Consider the following 13,206-nt stretch of genomic DNA (forward strand, 5'->3'; position numbering starts at 1 on the left):
TCTGATTCTAGGGCTCACTGTCCTTGTATATGCTCCTCTGTCTCTGTCATCACCATGTCCAGAATAGCTCACTAATCCCGGAGGAAGATGAGAAATGCCACATTCAAGCTCATCCTAAATCAGTCAAACCCAAGTTGACCCCATTGCATGTGAAAATGCTTAACCATGGTCATCAGAACTGACAGCTAATTATGTCCAAGACAAAAAGAGGGCAGTGTATGGCATATAGACTGATCCAGTCTGCTGCCTAGTTTTTGAAATAGTTTTTTTTTAAATACACGAAAATATAGTTTTTTTAGATATACGAAAAACAATGTATAGATAGCACAGAAAGTTCCCATACACTCCACCCAGTTTTCCTTATTATTAATACCACTATTAATAATAGGAGTAATACTATTATTAATATATTAATTAATCATTATTAATATTACACTAATATGGTACATTTGTTGCAATTAATAAAGCAATAGTGATGCATTATTATTGAAAGTTCTTACTTCATTCAAATATCCTTAATTTATTCAGATATCCTTAGTTTTTACTACTATTGATTTTTATTTTGTTCCAGGTTCTCATCCAGGATTTCATATTACATGTCACCTTAGACTTCTCTAAACTACAACAGTTTCTCAGACTTTCCTTGTTTTGATGGCTTTAACAATTTTCAGAAGTGCTCATTAGATATTTGATAGAACATCCCTCAGTTGGGATTTGTCTGATGTTTTGCATATGATTAGACCTAGGTTATGAGTTGCTGGGAGGAGGACTGCAATGAAATTGCCATTTTCATGTTATGATATCAAGGGTAAAAAGTATCAACATGATTTATGACAATTTTTATCAATCTCAATCATGGGTGAAGTAGTGGTTGCTAGGTTTCTCCACTATAAATATACCTTTCCTCCGTATCTGCTAAGGGAAGTTGTTATGTATGGTCCACATTTCGTGAGTGGGTAATTGTGTATGAATTATTTGGAATTTTTCTTCATAGGGAATTTGTCCCTTTCTTCTCATTTATTCACTTACTTGCATGAGTATGGAGCTCTGACTATCTATTTTATACTTTGGGTTATAATCCAACGTTACTTTATTTTCTTGCTCAATGTATTCCAGATTTTGCCACTGGGGTCCTTTCAATTGAATCTTCTGTTCACCCATTCCCAGTATTTTTTTTTTTTGGCTTAAAAGTAGTTTTGTTTTTGAATAAGTGCGTAGCCCTCATCTAATTGTATTGGTATAGACTTTAGCACTACTCTCATTGGAAATTAATGTCATAAGAGGAATTTGTTGTGACAGGATTTGACAACACACTATTAGTGATTGCTTAGAATCTTTGGTGTATTGAGAAGGATATTCACTTTCCCAGGAGTCGTTATCTGACCTTTCTGATGCCACTTAGCTAGCTTTCCTTGGAAGTTTAAACAAAGAGGGCCCTACAACCTCCATTCACAAAACCATCTGAGTGAGATATTACCTTCAAACATAATTATCTTCAAAACATGGAGTAATGCATGGGTAATGTGCATTTTCCTAACTCCAGTTATAATGTGCATTTACCTAACTCCAGTTATAAGAAAAACTTATAGCTTAACTCCTGTTGTAATAGCTAGTGACATTCCAGCACTAGTCTGCACATGCCCAAAGCCCAGACACTAGTTCATAAGCCAGCTAGACATGTCTGCAATGTTGTGAGATGTATGTGCTACAGATGATGTGCTGACAGCTTGGTTATTTTGATACAGGATGGTGTTAAAGCAGTAAGGTCTGAGGTGCCTGATGGAGACACTGAGGTGGTTGAAAGTGAACTGGCCCCATGGGCTGGAAGATTGTTTCAAACACATTTAGTTGTGCTGACTGAGGTCCTGACTGTTCCCTCCGTTCACCTCATTTATATCATGCAATAACCACTCAATGCACTGCACTAGAAAATCCCAGAAGTAGCAATGCGATACAATCTTGTAGGTCACATTGATGACACATAAACTATGTTTTTTGAAGAAGCCACACAGGCAGCATCTACTAAAGAAAGTATATAATTTAGAAAGGCATAATCTTGCAAAGATACCTCCAGGAAGCAATCTGCATAATTGGCCATGTAGAATATTTTATATTTTCCAAAGAAATCATTGGCCAGCCATCATGAAGATGGCTCTTTCACATACTTCTTCAGAGAGATAACACTTGATGAAGTGGGCTGCTGTCCAAAGCTAGAGCTTCCTCTGAAAGGTTTCTAAAATAATAGCTCCATATGTAGCAAATTTTGTTTTGTTACTACTAGATTCATTTAGTCATACCCAGGCTGTTGAGCTACTCCAGTTTAGGCATACTGTGCAGCAAATTGTTATATTGGTGCATCAGTGTCTTGTGGGAATACAGGTTCTGGACACAACAGAAACTTTCTACAAATGACCCCTTTATTACAAAGAATAAATAGTCTAGAAAGGGCAAATAATCTCCTTATCATTTACATAGCACAAAAAGAACAAAACAGCAGGAAGAAGTCCTATCACAGCTGGTCTCCTGGGATAGCCAAAACCTATTCTAGATCAGGCTCAATAGATGGCTATACTTGTACATCCCACCTTGTGCTGGAGAAAAGAGAAAAATCTGTACTGTTTGAGGGCAGTTTTCATCCACCTGGAGGGCCCTACCACTGAGAATTCCTGTTCTGATAAGCATCTGGGGCTGCTTGCTCCTGGTTTCTGGGTTTCAAAATCTGGCCAGCCCTTTTCACTGTGTACTGGAACACAGTAGGAAAGGATGTGGAGTCAGCAGAAGGCCTGAGAGTAGCTGCTTAGTTTGTGTTGGTGACTTCTCCAGAGAAGAAAGTGAGGGTAGGTGACATCTGATCATTAGCCATTTAACGAGTGTCTGTGATTTCCCTAATGCACACTATAATCTTTAACTTCAAATTTTCTTGCTACAAGCAAACAGGAAAGTACAACTAAATGCAGATGGTGGATAGAGATGTCAGCAATCTATAAACAGGTCCAGAAATAGAAACAAGGTGTCAGGCAAGGTGTGACGCCAACCCTCACAGTAGCAATCAGGTCAGTAAAATACCATCTGAGATTCAGTTGAGGGGACTGGCCTTTATAGGAGGCCAACTTCAGCTCCATGTACTGGAGTGCTTGATACATATCAGCTGCCAGCTGTCCTGGCCACCCCTGCCTCTCCAGCTTCGTGGACCCCACTGGCAGCTACAGCCTGTAAATGAGGCTCTCACCGCCCCTGCTTTACTGGCCTGCCTGGTGCGCTGGTCCTGCTCATGTGATGGACAGTTTGAGGTTGAGGTCCATGCAGAGACATTCATGCTCCCATTGTTATGGGATCCACTGGTGGCTCTGCATCTCCTGCGTCCCTTTGACATAACCCATCACATTTCTTCACTTTCTGGCAGTACCAGATGCTCCAGTAGTATCATCTTGCATAATTCTAGACCTAATCCTAGAATTGTTTCTCCAAGGAGCCCTGGTTCCTCTCTCCTTTTTTTTTCTGAGAATCGTATTAAACCTGTATGTATGGGTACTAGACATGCTCCTTTCCACTGAAGAGTGCTTACTTCTAAGTCACTGCCTATTTATATCTAAATAAAGTTTTACTGGAGCACAGATACACACATTCATTTGTGTTTTATCTAAGGCTCTGTTTTGATTTGCTAAAGCTGCCAGAATATAATATACCAGAAATGGAATGGCTTTTACAAAGAAAATTTATTAAGTTACAAGTTTACTATTGTAAGGCTATAAAAATGTCCAAACTAAGGCATCTGGAGAAAGATATCTTGACTCAAGAAAGGCTGATGGATCCAGAACACATTTGTCAGCTGGGAAGTCATGCAGCTGGCATCTGTTGGTCCTTGGCTTCTGGTTTCAAACAGCTTCCCTAAGGCCATTGTCTTTTTCATCTCCAAATGTCTGGATCTCACATTGGCTCTCTCTGTCAGCTCTGTATACTATCACCAAAATGTTTCCCTTTTAAAGGACATAAGTAAACTAATCAAGTCACCTTAAATTGGCTGAGTCATCTAATCAAAAGGTCACACTCACAACTGAGTGGATTATATCTTTATGGAAACAATCTAATCAAAGGGTTACACCCTAAACAAGATGGAGTGAGTATTAAGAGAACAGGGCTTTTCTGGGATACATAACATTTTCAAACTAGCACAGGCTTTTTTTGGTTCCAAAAGTAGATGCAAGAAGTTGTGATGGGAACTGTTTGATCCACGAAACCTAAAATATTTACTGTTCAGTCCTTTGTTGAAAATGTTTGCTGGATCTCTGTCCTAGATCAGATAAAGAACAGCTTATCTGCTCTTGAGTTAAACGAATGTTTATTATAATATGGAAAACTTACATCTGCCTCTATTAAACTCTGTGAAGTAGTATTTTCTGAACATCCAGTGCATGATAACACAAAATTAATCCTGGCGAAAAGCTTTATTTAATATGCAAAACAGAACAACATGTTTTTATATAGCAGTACACAAATAGTTTAAGAATGCATATTGTACTAATCCTTAAGACACTACCAATTGTCAAATTTTAGTATAGAATCAAAGAAGAATATTCACAATTATTTGAAAAGTTATTAAAATACTGCTATCCTTCCTATCTACATAACTGTACAAGGTTGGGCCTCCTTCATATATTTCAACCAGCAATGTGACAGAATAAATGTAGAAGCAAATATGAGAATTCAGTTCTGCTTTATTAAGGAGACATTAAAGATGTCTGAAAAAAAAAGCAGTGCTTCTCTATGCCAACATTTGTATTCATTCTAGAAAATACAATTTATAGAAGTATAAAAGTAGAAAAAATATATATATGCATTTGTATATATGGTTTAAAGCAGTGGGTCCCACCACCAGCCCACACAGTTCTCCATTTAATCTAATGACAAGAAAATAGTTTGGCAAGTTTTCTTCACAAGAAGAAGAGTAGCACTTTATCAAATATAAATTTATCAGTGGTTTTCACCAGGGAAGAAATAATTCTCAAGGCAGATATTTCCTTTCAACTACACACTGCACTATAAGGAACATTTCTTTCTTTCTTAAAACAAACAAACAAAAAAGATGTTACATATGCACAGAGGAATGTATAATTTCTATTTTCATAAAATAAAACCTAAAAAGCCTCAAGAGAAAGAATACTTGCATGTTTAGCATATTCAAAATAAAGTAATATAAGTTTCAGGAACAAGGAATGATATAAATTTAGGAAGCTTCAAATGGAATTTCATCAAAATGTTAAGAAAGGCCTTAACCCAGTAGACTGTTATTAATTACTTGATTTGGTTAAACACTGTCATCATCAACGAAATTAATGGCAATAGCAAATTGAGAGGAAGAAATAAGCAGATGGGAAGCCACCAAGTGCTCATGCAGTGCTCTTAATTGATAATAATTAAATAATTATGAAATGGAAGAAAATGTTAATTCAAATATCTATGGCATTTGAAATGCTTATTTAGAAAACTGCGTCATGTATAATGAATATTGTTCTACTGGGCCCCTTAATTAGCTAGTGGTATTGAGGGCAAAGATTTTTAAAAAAATGAAAAAAAACCTTGTGTTTTCTAATCCATCTTCATGCACTTATATTTATTAAATATGTTTTAATACACAGACTTAATGAGTAAATAAAAAATCAATAATACAAACTGTACTTTTATTTTCTTAATCTTGGTTCCAAGGCAACAGGAAATGCTTGCGGTCATGAGGCATTTTCTACTAAGGTGGATGTGAATGGTGACAGACGTGATGTTAAATAGCATTTCTTGCGCCATCACTTCAACTGCTTTTGAGCCTGTTTGCAGTTACTCATTCAAACAAGGAAGCCAAGGAGTCATGTCTGATTTCAGAACATCATTCCCAATCAAGCTGAATGTGAAAAAGTATTCTGTAATGAGCGATTTACCTTTTTATGATTTGCCTTTCCTCAACTTACTTTTTGTATCTTGTCATTGGAAACAGATAACTTTTCTTTTCTTGTCCAACTCTCCTAAGAATTTTAACTCATGTTGGGTGAGTTAAAATTGTAACTTTTTGTTTTTTTTATTCCTAGAGGTTAACGAATACAAATGCTAGCTGACTTCTTATTGGTTCAACTAGTTTACTTCTTTTAGTGAAAATGAAAAATAAAAAAACAAAACAAAATAACCAGCTAGCAAAACTAAGAATAGCAATAATCTTTTAAATATTTAAATATCAAAGAACTCTAAAACACTGCCATTTTCATTTCCTTATAATAGTACCTGCCTTGCATAAAAACAACTTTTTTTATGGTGCGATAATGAGGTAGCCTAGAAATTAAAGAAATTCCTACTCAGACAGAGTACTGATTCCTCAGACTACCTGAAGCAAGCTACTTCCCACTACTGGATCAAATTTGCTAGAACACCTAGCATCAAAGAATATCGATATTTGTTTTCATTAAATTTCTAAGGCATGTGAACAAACTACATTTCTACAACCACAAGATGTACCTTTGAGTCCTGAAAAAAGAATAACTTCCTTCAGTTGCATTCCATCAAAGAATTTAAAGTGTTATTATAGGTGATAAATTATCCAATAAATAATTATAAGAAAGTATTTCCCAAGAGATTAAAACCTACAGTTAGATTATTTGCAAGTATTTTTAAATATTCCTACCTCAAACACATTTTTTATATTTATTAAGGCATAGGCAAACAATAGATATGTAGTGAGCTCATTCATTTGGTTTGTCACCTGGAAAGACAACATGGAAGAGAGGCTACTAATGGATGACAACAGTTTTCTGCAAAGGATTGTGCCAATTTGAGAATGTGAGCACATTGTGAGAATACTAATTCTCTGTGAGTATTAATGCTAATTGATATTACGGGCCACACTCTGAGAGTTTCTCTACACTGTTGTCTGACCCATGTCTGATGTAGTCTGATGAAGGTTAATAAGAGGGTTTTCTGACTCACTGCCTGTCATGCATGTCTAGAAATTCCAAAGTTTTGTCATTATATGGGGCATTCCATAATGACAAAAGGTCAATATATTAGGAAAACATAACAATCATAAATGGCCATTCACCTAATAATGCACATAAAATGCATGACGCAAAATTGTCAGAAGAAATAGAAAAATGCATAATTATAGCTGAAGATTTTAACACTCTTCTTTCAACACTTGATAGGAAATTAAAGCATCAGTAAGAAAACCAGAAGATCTGCATGATAGGATCAAACCCCTACACCTAAATTATAAGCCATAAGACACCACACCTAATAACTTCAGATTACATATGTTTTTTCTTTTGATGCAATTTATTTAGATATATTCCATACAATCCATCAAAGAAAATAGTCTCACAGTATCATTACTGTTGGGCATTCAGCATCATAATCAATTTTAAAATGTTTTCATTATTCCAAAAAAAGAAATAAAAAAAAATTTAAAAAAACTGAAAACATCCCATATTCTTTATGCCCCTCCCTATTATGATTATTGTCTTTGTTTCATTGCTCATTTACCCATACACTGGATAAAGGGAATGTCTGTCATGAGGACTTTACAATCACATGGTCACATGATAAAATGTATACAGTTATATGATTATTATAAAAAATCAGAGCTACTAGATTACAATTCAAGAATTTCAAGCGTTCTGGTTATTCTAATACCCTAGAAACTAAAAATAAATATCTATATAATGAGTTAGTAGTCACAACCATTTGTTACATCCTAACTTCTCAGTTATATCTTCTCCCTCTCATTTGATCATTCTCTCAATCTTCAGGGATATCTGGGCAGTGACCATTTTTATTTGTTCATGCTGGAAAGGGATGTTATCCTTACAGGGTAGAGGAAGGAACCTGGTTGACATTTTTTGAGAGACTGGTATCTCTGAGTTTCAGGACTTATCTGGCATAAGAACAATCTGAGGGCCTTAAGTTACTGAAAAAAATAAATTTATAAGAAAAATTTTATGGAGTCTTGGATAGAGCCCAGGTTATTCTTTAGGACTTTCAGGAATATTGTTCACTGGGGCTTGGCATACAGTAGCAATTTTGCAAAATCTGGCTGAAACTTGCATAAGAGTAAGTTCCAGAATAACCTCTTGACTCTTTTTGAAATCTCTTAGCTGCTGAAACTTTATTTTGCCTCATTCCTTTTTACCCCTTTTTGGAGAAAAGAAAAGCATTCTCAATCCCATGATTTCAGAGTCAGGCTCGTCTAAGGGAGTTATGTCCCACATTGCCAAGTAGACTTCGTCAGATTCTATTTCAAGGAGCGGTCACTCTGGTCCAGTACCAAATTGAAAGAAAGCCCAAGGAGTCACTGGTAGAGTGGTCATTTTTAATCATTCCCTCTGCTCCACTCTGATGCTTACAGAGCAGTAGTCCCTTATGTACTAAATTATACAAAAGTGGCATTTTTTCAACAACTGACTTCACTTGTGGGATACATGATTAGATACATGCATATTATATCATTGGTTACACAAGCTATGCCATATCAACTGGAACTTATGAAGACCATCTTAGCAAGCTGTTATAGTGACTAATGTTTCTAGGCCCCACACTCCACCCTTTAAATGGCTTGTGTTCTGGGGGATGTGTTATCCCACAGGCTGCTCCTTGGGCTCATATGCCACAAAGGAATAAAGTGGGCAACAATATATTACTAAAAATCTGGACAGGCATGCTAAGGTTACTATTACCCAATGCTAAGCCCCTGTCATGGAATTCCATCAAGACCATAAAGGATCCTGTGAGAGGGAGGGAATGGCTTGTACTTCCTCACCCATTTCATGCAAGACACCCTCAACCAAATCCTTGTTGTCAGGAACACACACACAACATTCTATGTGCAACATTGCACAAGTTCCCCTTGAGCAGCTGTCAAGAGATCTAAAACCATTCTGTTTTGCAAAACAACCCTTCTCATCTGGGTAGTTTCAACCCTCCCAACATATGGGCAGCCATCCTACCACCTTTTTGGAAGTGTAGATGTTATGGTCTTATCACACGAAGACTCAGGAGTTCATCTGCTACCCACTGGGGGTCTCCCTGATGTTGCTCAATGCACCATAGTGTTTTTTCTCTAAAATCCACATGTTCAGCCATAGGCCATCCCCAACCATTTTGGATAGTATATTCAAATAGGGGGTGGGGGGTGGGAAATGTCCATGTCCCAGATGAGCAAAGCATCAACTGCTCGCTGAACTTCTTCTCAAGCTGGAGAACTGCGATTATCTCATTCTAGTCATGTCCAGTTCTGTTCAGTGACTGGTGCTATCTGCCATAGGAGCCCTTCAGCTGCACCTGCTGGAAACTGAGTACAATGAGAGACACTGTGGGCCTTTGTGTAGGTGTATGCCCAATCCACCAGGCTGTTAGCCACAATCAGCTCGGTCAGAGAGAAAATAAAGCTTTAAAAATCATTAGAGACAAATTTTATCTGTCAGTCATAATACAATCCACCTGCTCATCTGCAAAAGAACAGTGGCAGCCAGGGGTCTCTGCCCCAGGTGGGAATACCAAACCAGGTCCTCTTGGGCTATGCTAGCATGATCAGGATGCAAGACATAAGTTCCTCAAAGCAAAGACCCTTCCCCACCATTAGGAAGGGATACATGTTAGGAGCTGGCCAACCCTCAACTCAAGTTTGCACCTGCAAACCTTGGGTTATCCTGTCACCCCAGGGCAAAAGACATAACACCTAGAAAGGGGCTTCTGTTAATCTTTTCCATGGCTAGGTCCATTCATTCATTGTCCCTGGTTGCAAAACCTGGGGGGCTGGTAATAGTAACCCTCTTTCCAACACACAGGGTCTTTCCAACACATTACTTCCTTCCACTTGTATGTGCAAGGGCTAGACTTATCCCTTTATATACCAAGCCTAAAGGGAACAGCCTTTGTACCAAGGCTGTTCCTTTAATAAGAGAACACCAGTAGCCAATCGAGGTAGCCCAACCCTTCTATGTTGGCTCCTCTGGGGATAAAACCCAGAGCTTTTCTGTCAGGAGGCCACTGTACCTTTCAATCATTTCCACACCTTGTGGTCTATATGGGACATGCTATATATCTTGACTTTGGCTCAATCTTGGTGACACATTTGGTCCAATGCTGGCCAGACCTTTGGCTCAATTCTGGACCACAAATGCACTGTCATCCAATGGGGTGGTTGCCTCTGTCACTTGCAGTTTCTGCTGGTCTTCCATTACATGCCTGTGCTGGACTCGCTTGCTTGCAGGGCAGCATAGATAGCACTGACTTGCTGCTTAGTGGGGGAGTATCTCATCTTTGCTTTCTTCCATAACTTCCCTTCCATAAGTGGGACCAAAATCCTATCGGTATCTTGCATTTGCCTGCTACCAAAGTCCCCAGTCAAAGCCTGCTTCATGGGCTGTCATGTCCAGATGAAAAGGAACACCTTAGCCTCCACCTGTAGTGCTTGGACCTGCACTACTGCCCTCTTTTGCTACCACAAAAGTGTGTTCTTGATATCCTCTCCAATCCCATGGGGCACTTTTTAAAAATTAAGGCACACAAAGGATGCAAGACCTGAGCCAAATTGGGGACAAACACTCTCCAGTATCCCAAAAGGCCTACAAAAACTTGTAGCTGCATTACCATGGTTCATTTCAAATATGTTTGCATCTATCTATTATGGCTTCTGAGATCACTTTGGTCTTACCTGACTGAACAACTCCTAAGAACTTAACAGACAACCTAGGCCCTTGGAACTTGGCCTTGTTGATTGCCTATTCTCAAGTATCTGGTGTGTGGCACAGGCTGTCCATGGCTTCTTTTAGATCTGTAAGAGAATAAGAGGTTAACATAATATCATTTGTTATCATTCTCTTTATAAAATAATGATATAAAGATACTGTAACCTTATGTTGCCAAGTGACCAAGTCCTGAGCCACCAACCCATGGTACACAGTAAGACTATGTGTATAGCTCTGTGGCAACACAATAAAGGTCCACTGATGCCCTTCTCAGATGAATGCAAACTGGTCCTGGATCTCTGGAGCCAGGTCAATGGAGAAAAATGCATTTGCCAAGTCCACCACATAGTGGTACTGTCCCATGGAAAGAATCAGTTGATCCATCATATCAGTCATCAATGATATTGCAGCATTAAGAGGAAGAGTGACATTTTTGAGCTCATGGTAATCAACAGTCATTCTGCATGTGCTGTCTGTCTTTTGGACAGGTCAAACTGGGAAATTGTGGAGACAATGAGCTATCCTCACAAACCCAGCCTTTTCTAATTGTAAGATCATTTGCCTAATTTCCTCATGTCCTTCAGACAACCAATATTGCCCCACCTTAACAATCTTTGGGGCTCAGACAGGTGCACTGAGGAATGGTGAGGTTGATTTCTAAGCACAGGTTTTACTATTCACACCTGTAACCAAAATTTTCCTTGGGTGGTTCTTAAAGTCAGTCCTTTAAAATATCCATGCCTAATAAATATTCAGGAATAGTAGAGATATATACTGTGTAGGCTCAGGGCAGCAAGTGACCAATGCCAGGCACTACCATGGCTTGTCCTACACAAATTGTGCATCCTCCATATGTGGCAATGTGAGTCAGATGACCATCAAACCAGTCTGGGTTTCCATATAAAAATGTGCATTTTCCCCCCCTGTCTGTTAAGGCCAAAACACACTACACTGTGGGGTGGCCAGTATTTTGAAAGTTCTTTTGGTCTCCTGTTTCCCCCAACACCCAGGCTTCTCAACCAGTGCATCATTCAATCAAATCCATATCATCCTTGCTGCATGAGTGTAAAATGACATGTAAGCACATGGGGTGGGGCTCAGCCTGCTTTTTTCCCTTTAGCTTAGTGAATTGCTGTGTTGGGGACAACTCTTTCCACAAAGCTAATAATACTTTATTGGATTGTTAATCAATTTTCTCTGGATTCCCCCTGTGGCTATTAAATCACCCACATTTGCATCCATGATAACTTGGTGGGGTCACCAGCCCCTTTTTGCTCATGGGGCAGCGTTTATTTGGATGGCAGCTCCACCCTTTGCTTTAACAGGCACACTTCCTTCTGCCATTTGTACACTTCTATATTTCCTAACTGTGCCATTTGCTTTCTGGGAGTTCTAAGCTGTCAGCCCCATTGTCTCACAAGCACAATAACCATGCCAGGAATATCTCCCCAGGCTTCGGTCATATCTGTTTGGGTATGCCTCTTGGAACCCTTCCAGCATGTATGCCATATATGTCATCTGATGGTGAACTTGTGAAGGACCTATTGGTCCACACCCTGAATCCAAAGGTTGGTCATGCTCAACCCACTGCTTCACTATGGTATGGGGATAGAGCAATGGAGGGGTATGTGCCTGGGACAGCGCTGCCACTTCTTCCAGGTCTCAGATCTAGGCCTTCAGTTTATCTTGCTTCTGCTGCAGTGTCCAGACCTGTGCTTGTGCTGCTAAAGCTTCCTTATGTTGCTCCTGCAACATAGTAAAAAAAAAAACCAAGTCACTTTCCCTGCTATGCTACACTGGGGAACCTGGATGCCAGCTTTAAAGTCATTTAAAGCCTTGGCATTCCCTTGTGGGGTGGGATTCACATGCTCCTAAGCCTCCAGAGTAGACCACTGCAGCAAAACTCTGCTATGGGATACCACAAACTTGTGGAGGCCCATATGCCATCTGGCCTGGTGTCCTACAGGGTAGAGGGGCCACTCACCAATCATCCTGCTGACTATGCCAATTTTCAGGTTCCAGTTCAAGGAGCAGTCACTCTGGTCTGATAGCATATTGAAAGAAAGCCCAAGGAGCCACTGGTAGAGTGGTCATCTTTAATAATTCCCTCTGCTCTGATGCTTACAGAGCAGTAGTCCCTTATATACAAAACTACACAAAAGTGGCATTTTTTCAACGAGTGACTTTGCTCATGGGATACATGATTAGATAAATATGTATATTACATCATTGTTTACACAAGCTATGCTGTATTACGTTCCCCCAGAACTTATGAAAGCCACCTTAGCAGGCTATTTATAACGAATAATGTTTCTGGACCCCACAGATTTAAACCCCCGAGAGTCATGTCATGTGTATAGGGGAAGGTAGTGAGTTTATTTAAAGAGCTAGCTAAGAGAGAGGGGGGCCACATCTGAGCAATAAAAGAGGTTCTTTGAGGTTGACTCCTGGGCATAATTGTAAAAAGCCCTAACTTTGCCATTTAAAA

At 39.0% G+C, this 13,206-nt stretch overlaps 1 pseudogene; it reads right to left on the reverse strand.

Moving 5' to 3' along the window:
• Nucleotides 1-1,583: 1,583 nt before the first annotated feature.
• Nucleotides 1,584-5,796, reverse strand: LOC143668595 (cyclin-J pseudogene; annotated as a pseudogene).
• Nucleotides 5,797-13,206: the final 7,410 nt, after the last annotated feature.

The sequence above is a fragment of the Tamandua tetradactyla genome, chromosome 24 (genome assembly GCF_023851605.1).
Source record: "Tamandua tetradactyla isolate mTamTet1 chromosome 24, mTamTet1.pri, whole genome shotgun sequence".
NCBI classification, from domain to species: domain Eukaryota; kingdom Metazoa; phylum Chordata; class Mammalia; order Pilosa; family Myrmecophagidae; genus Tamandua; species Tamandua tetradactyla.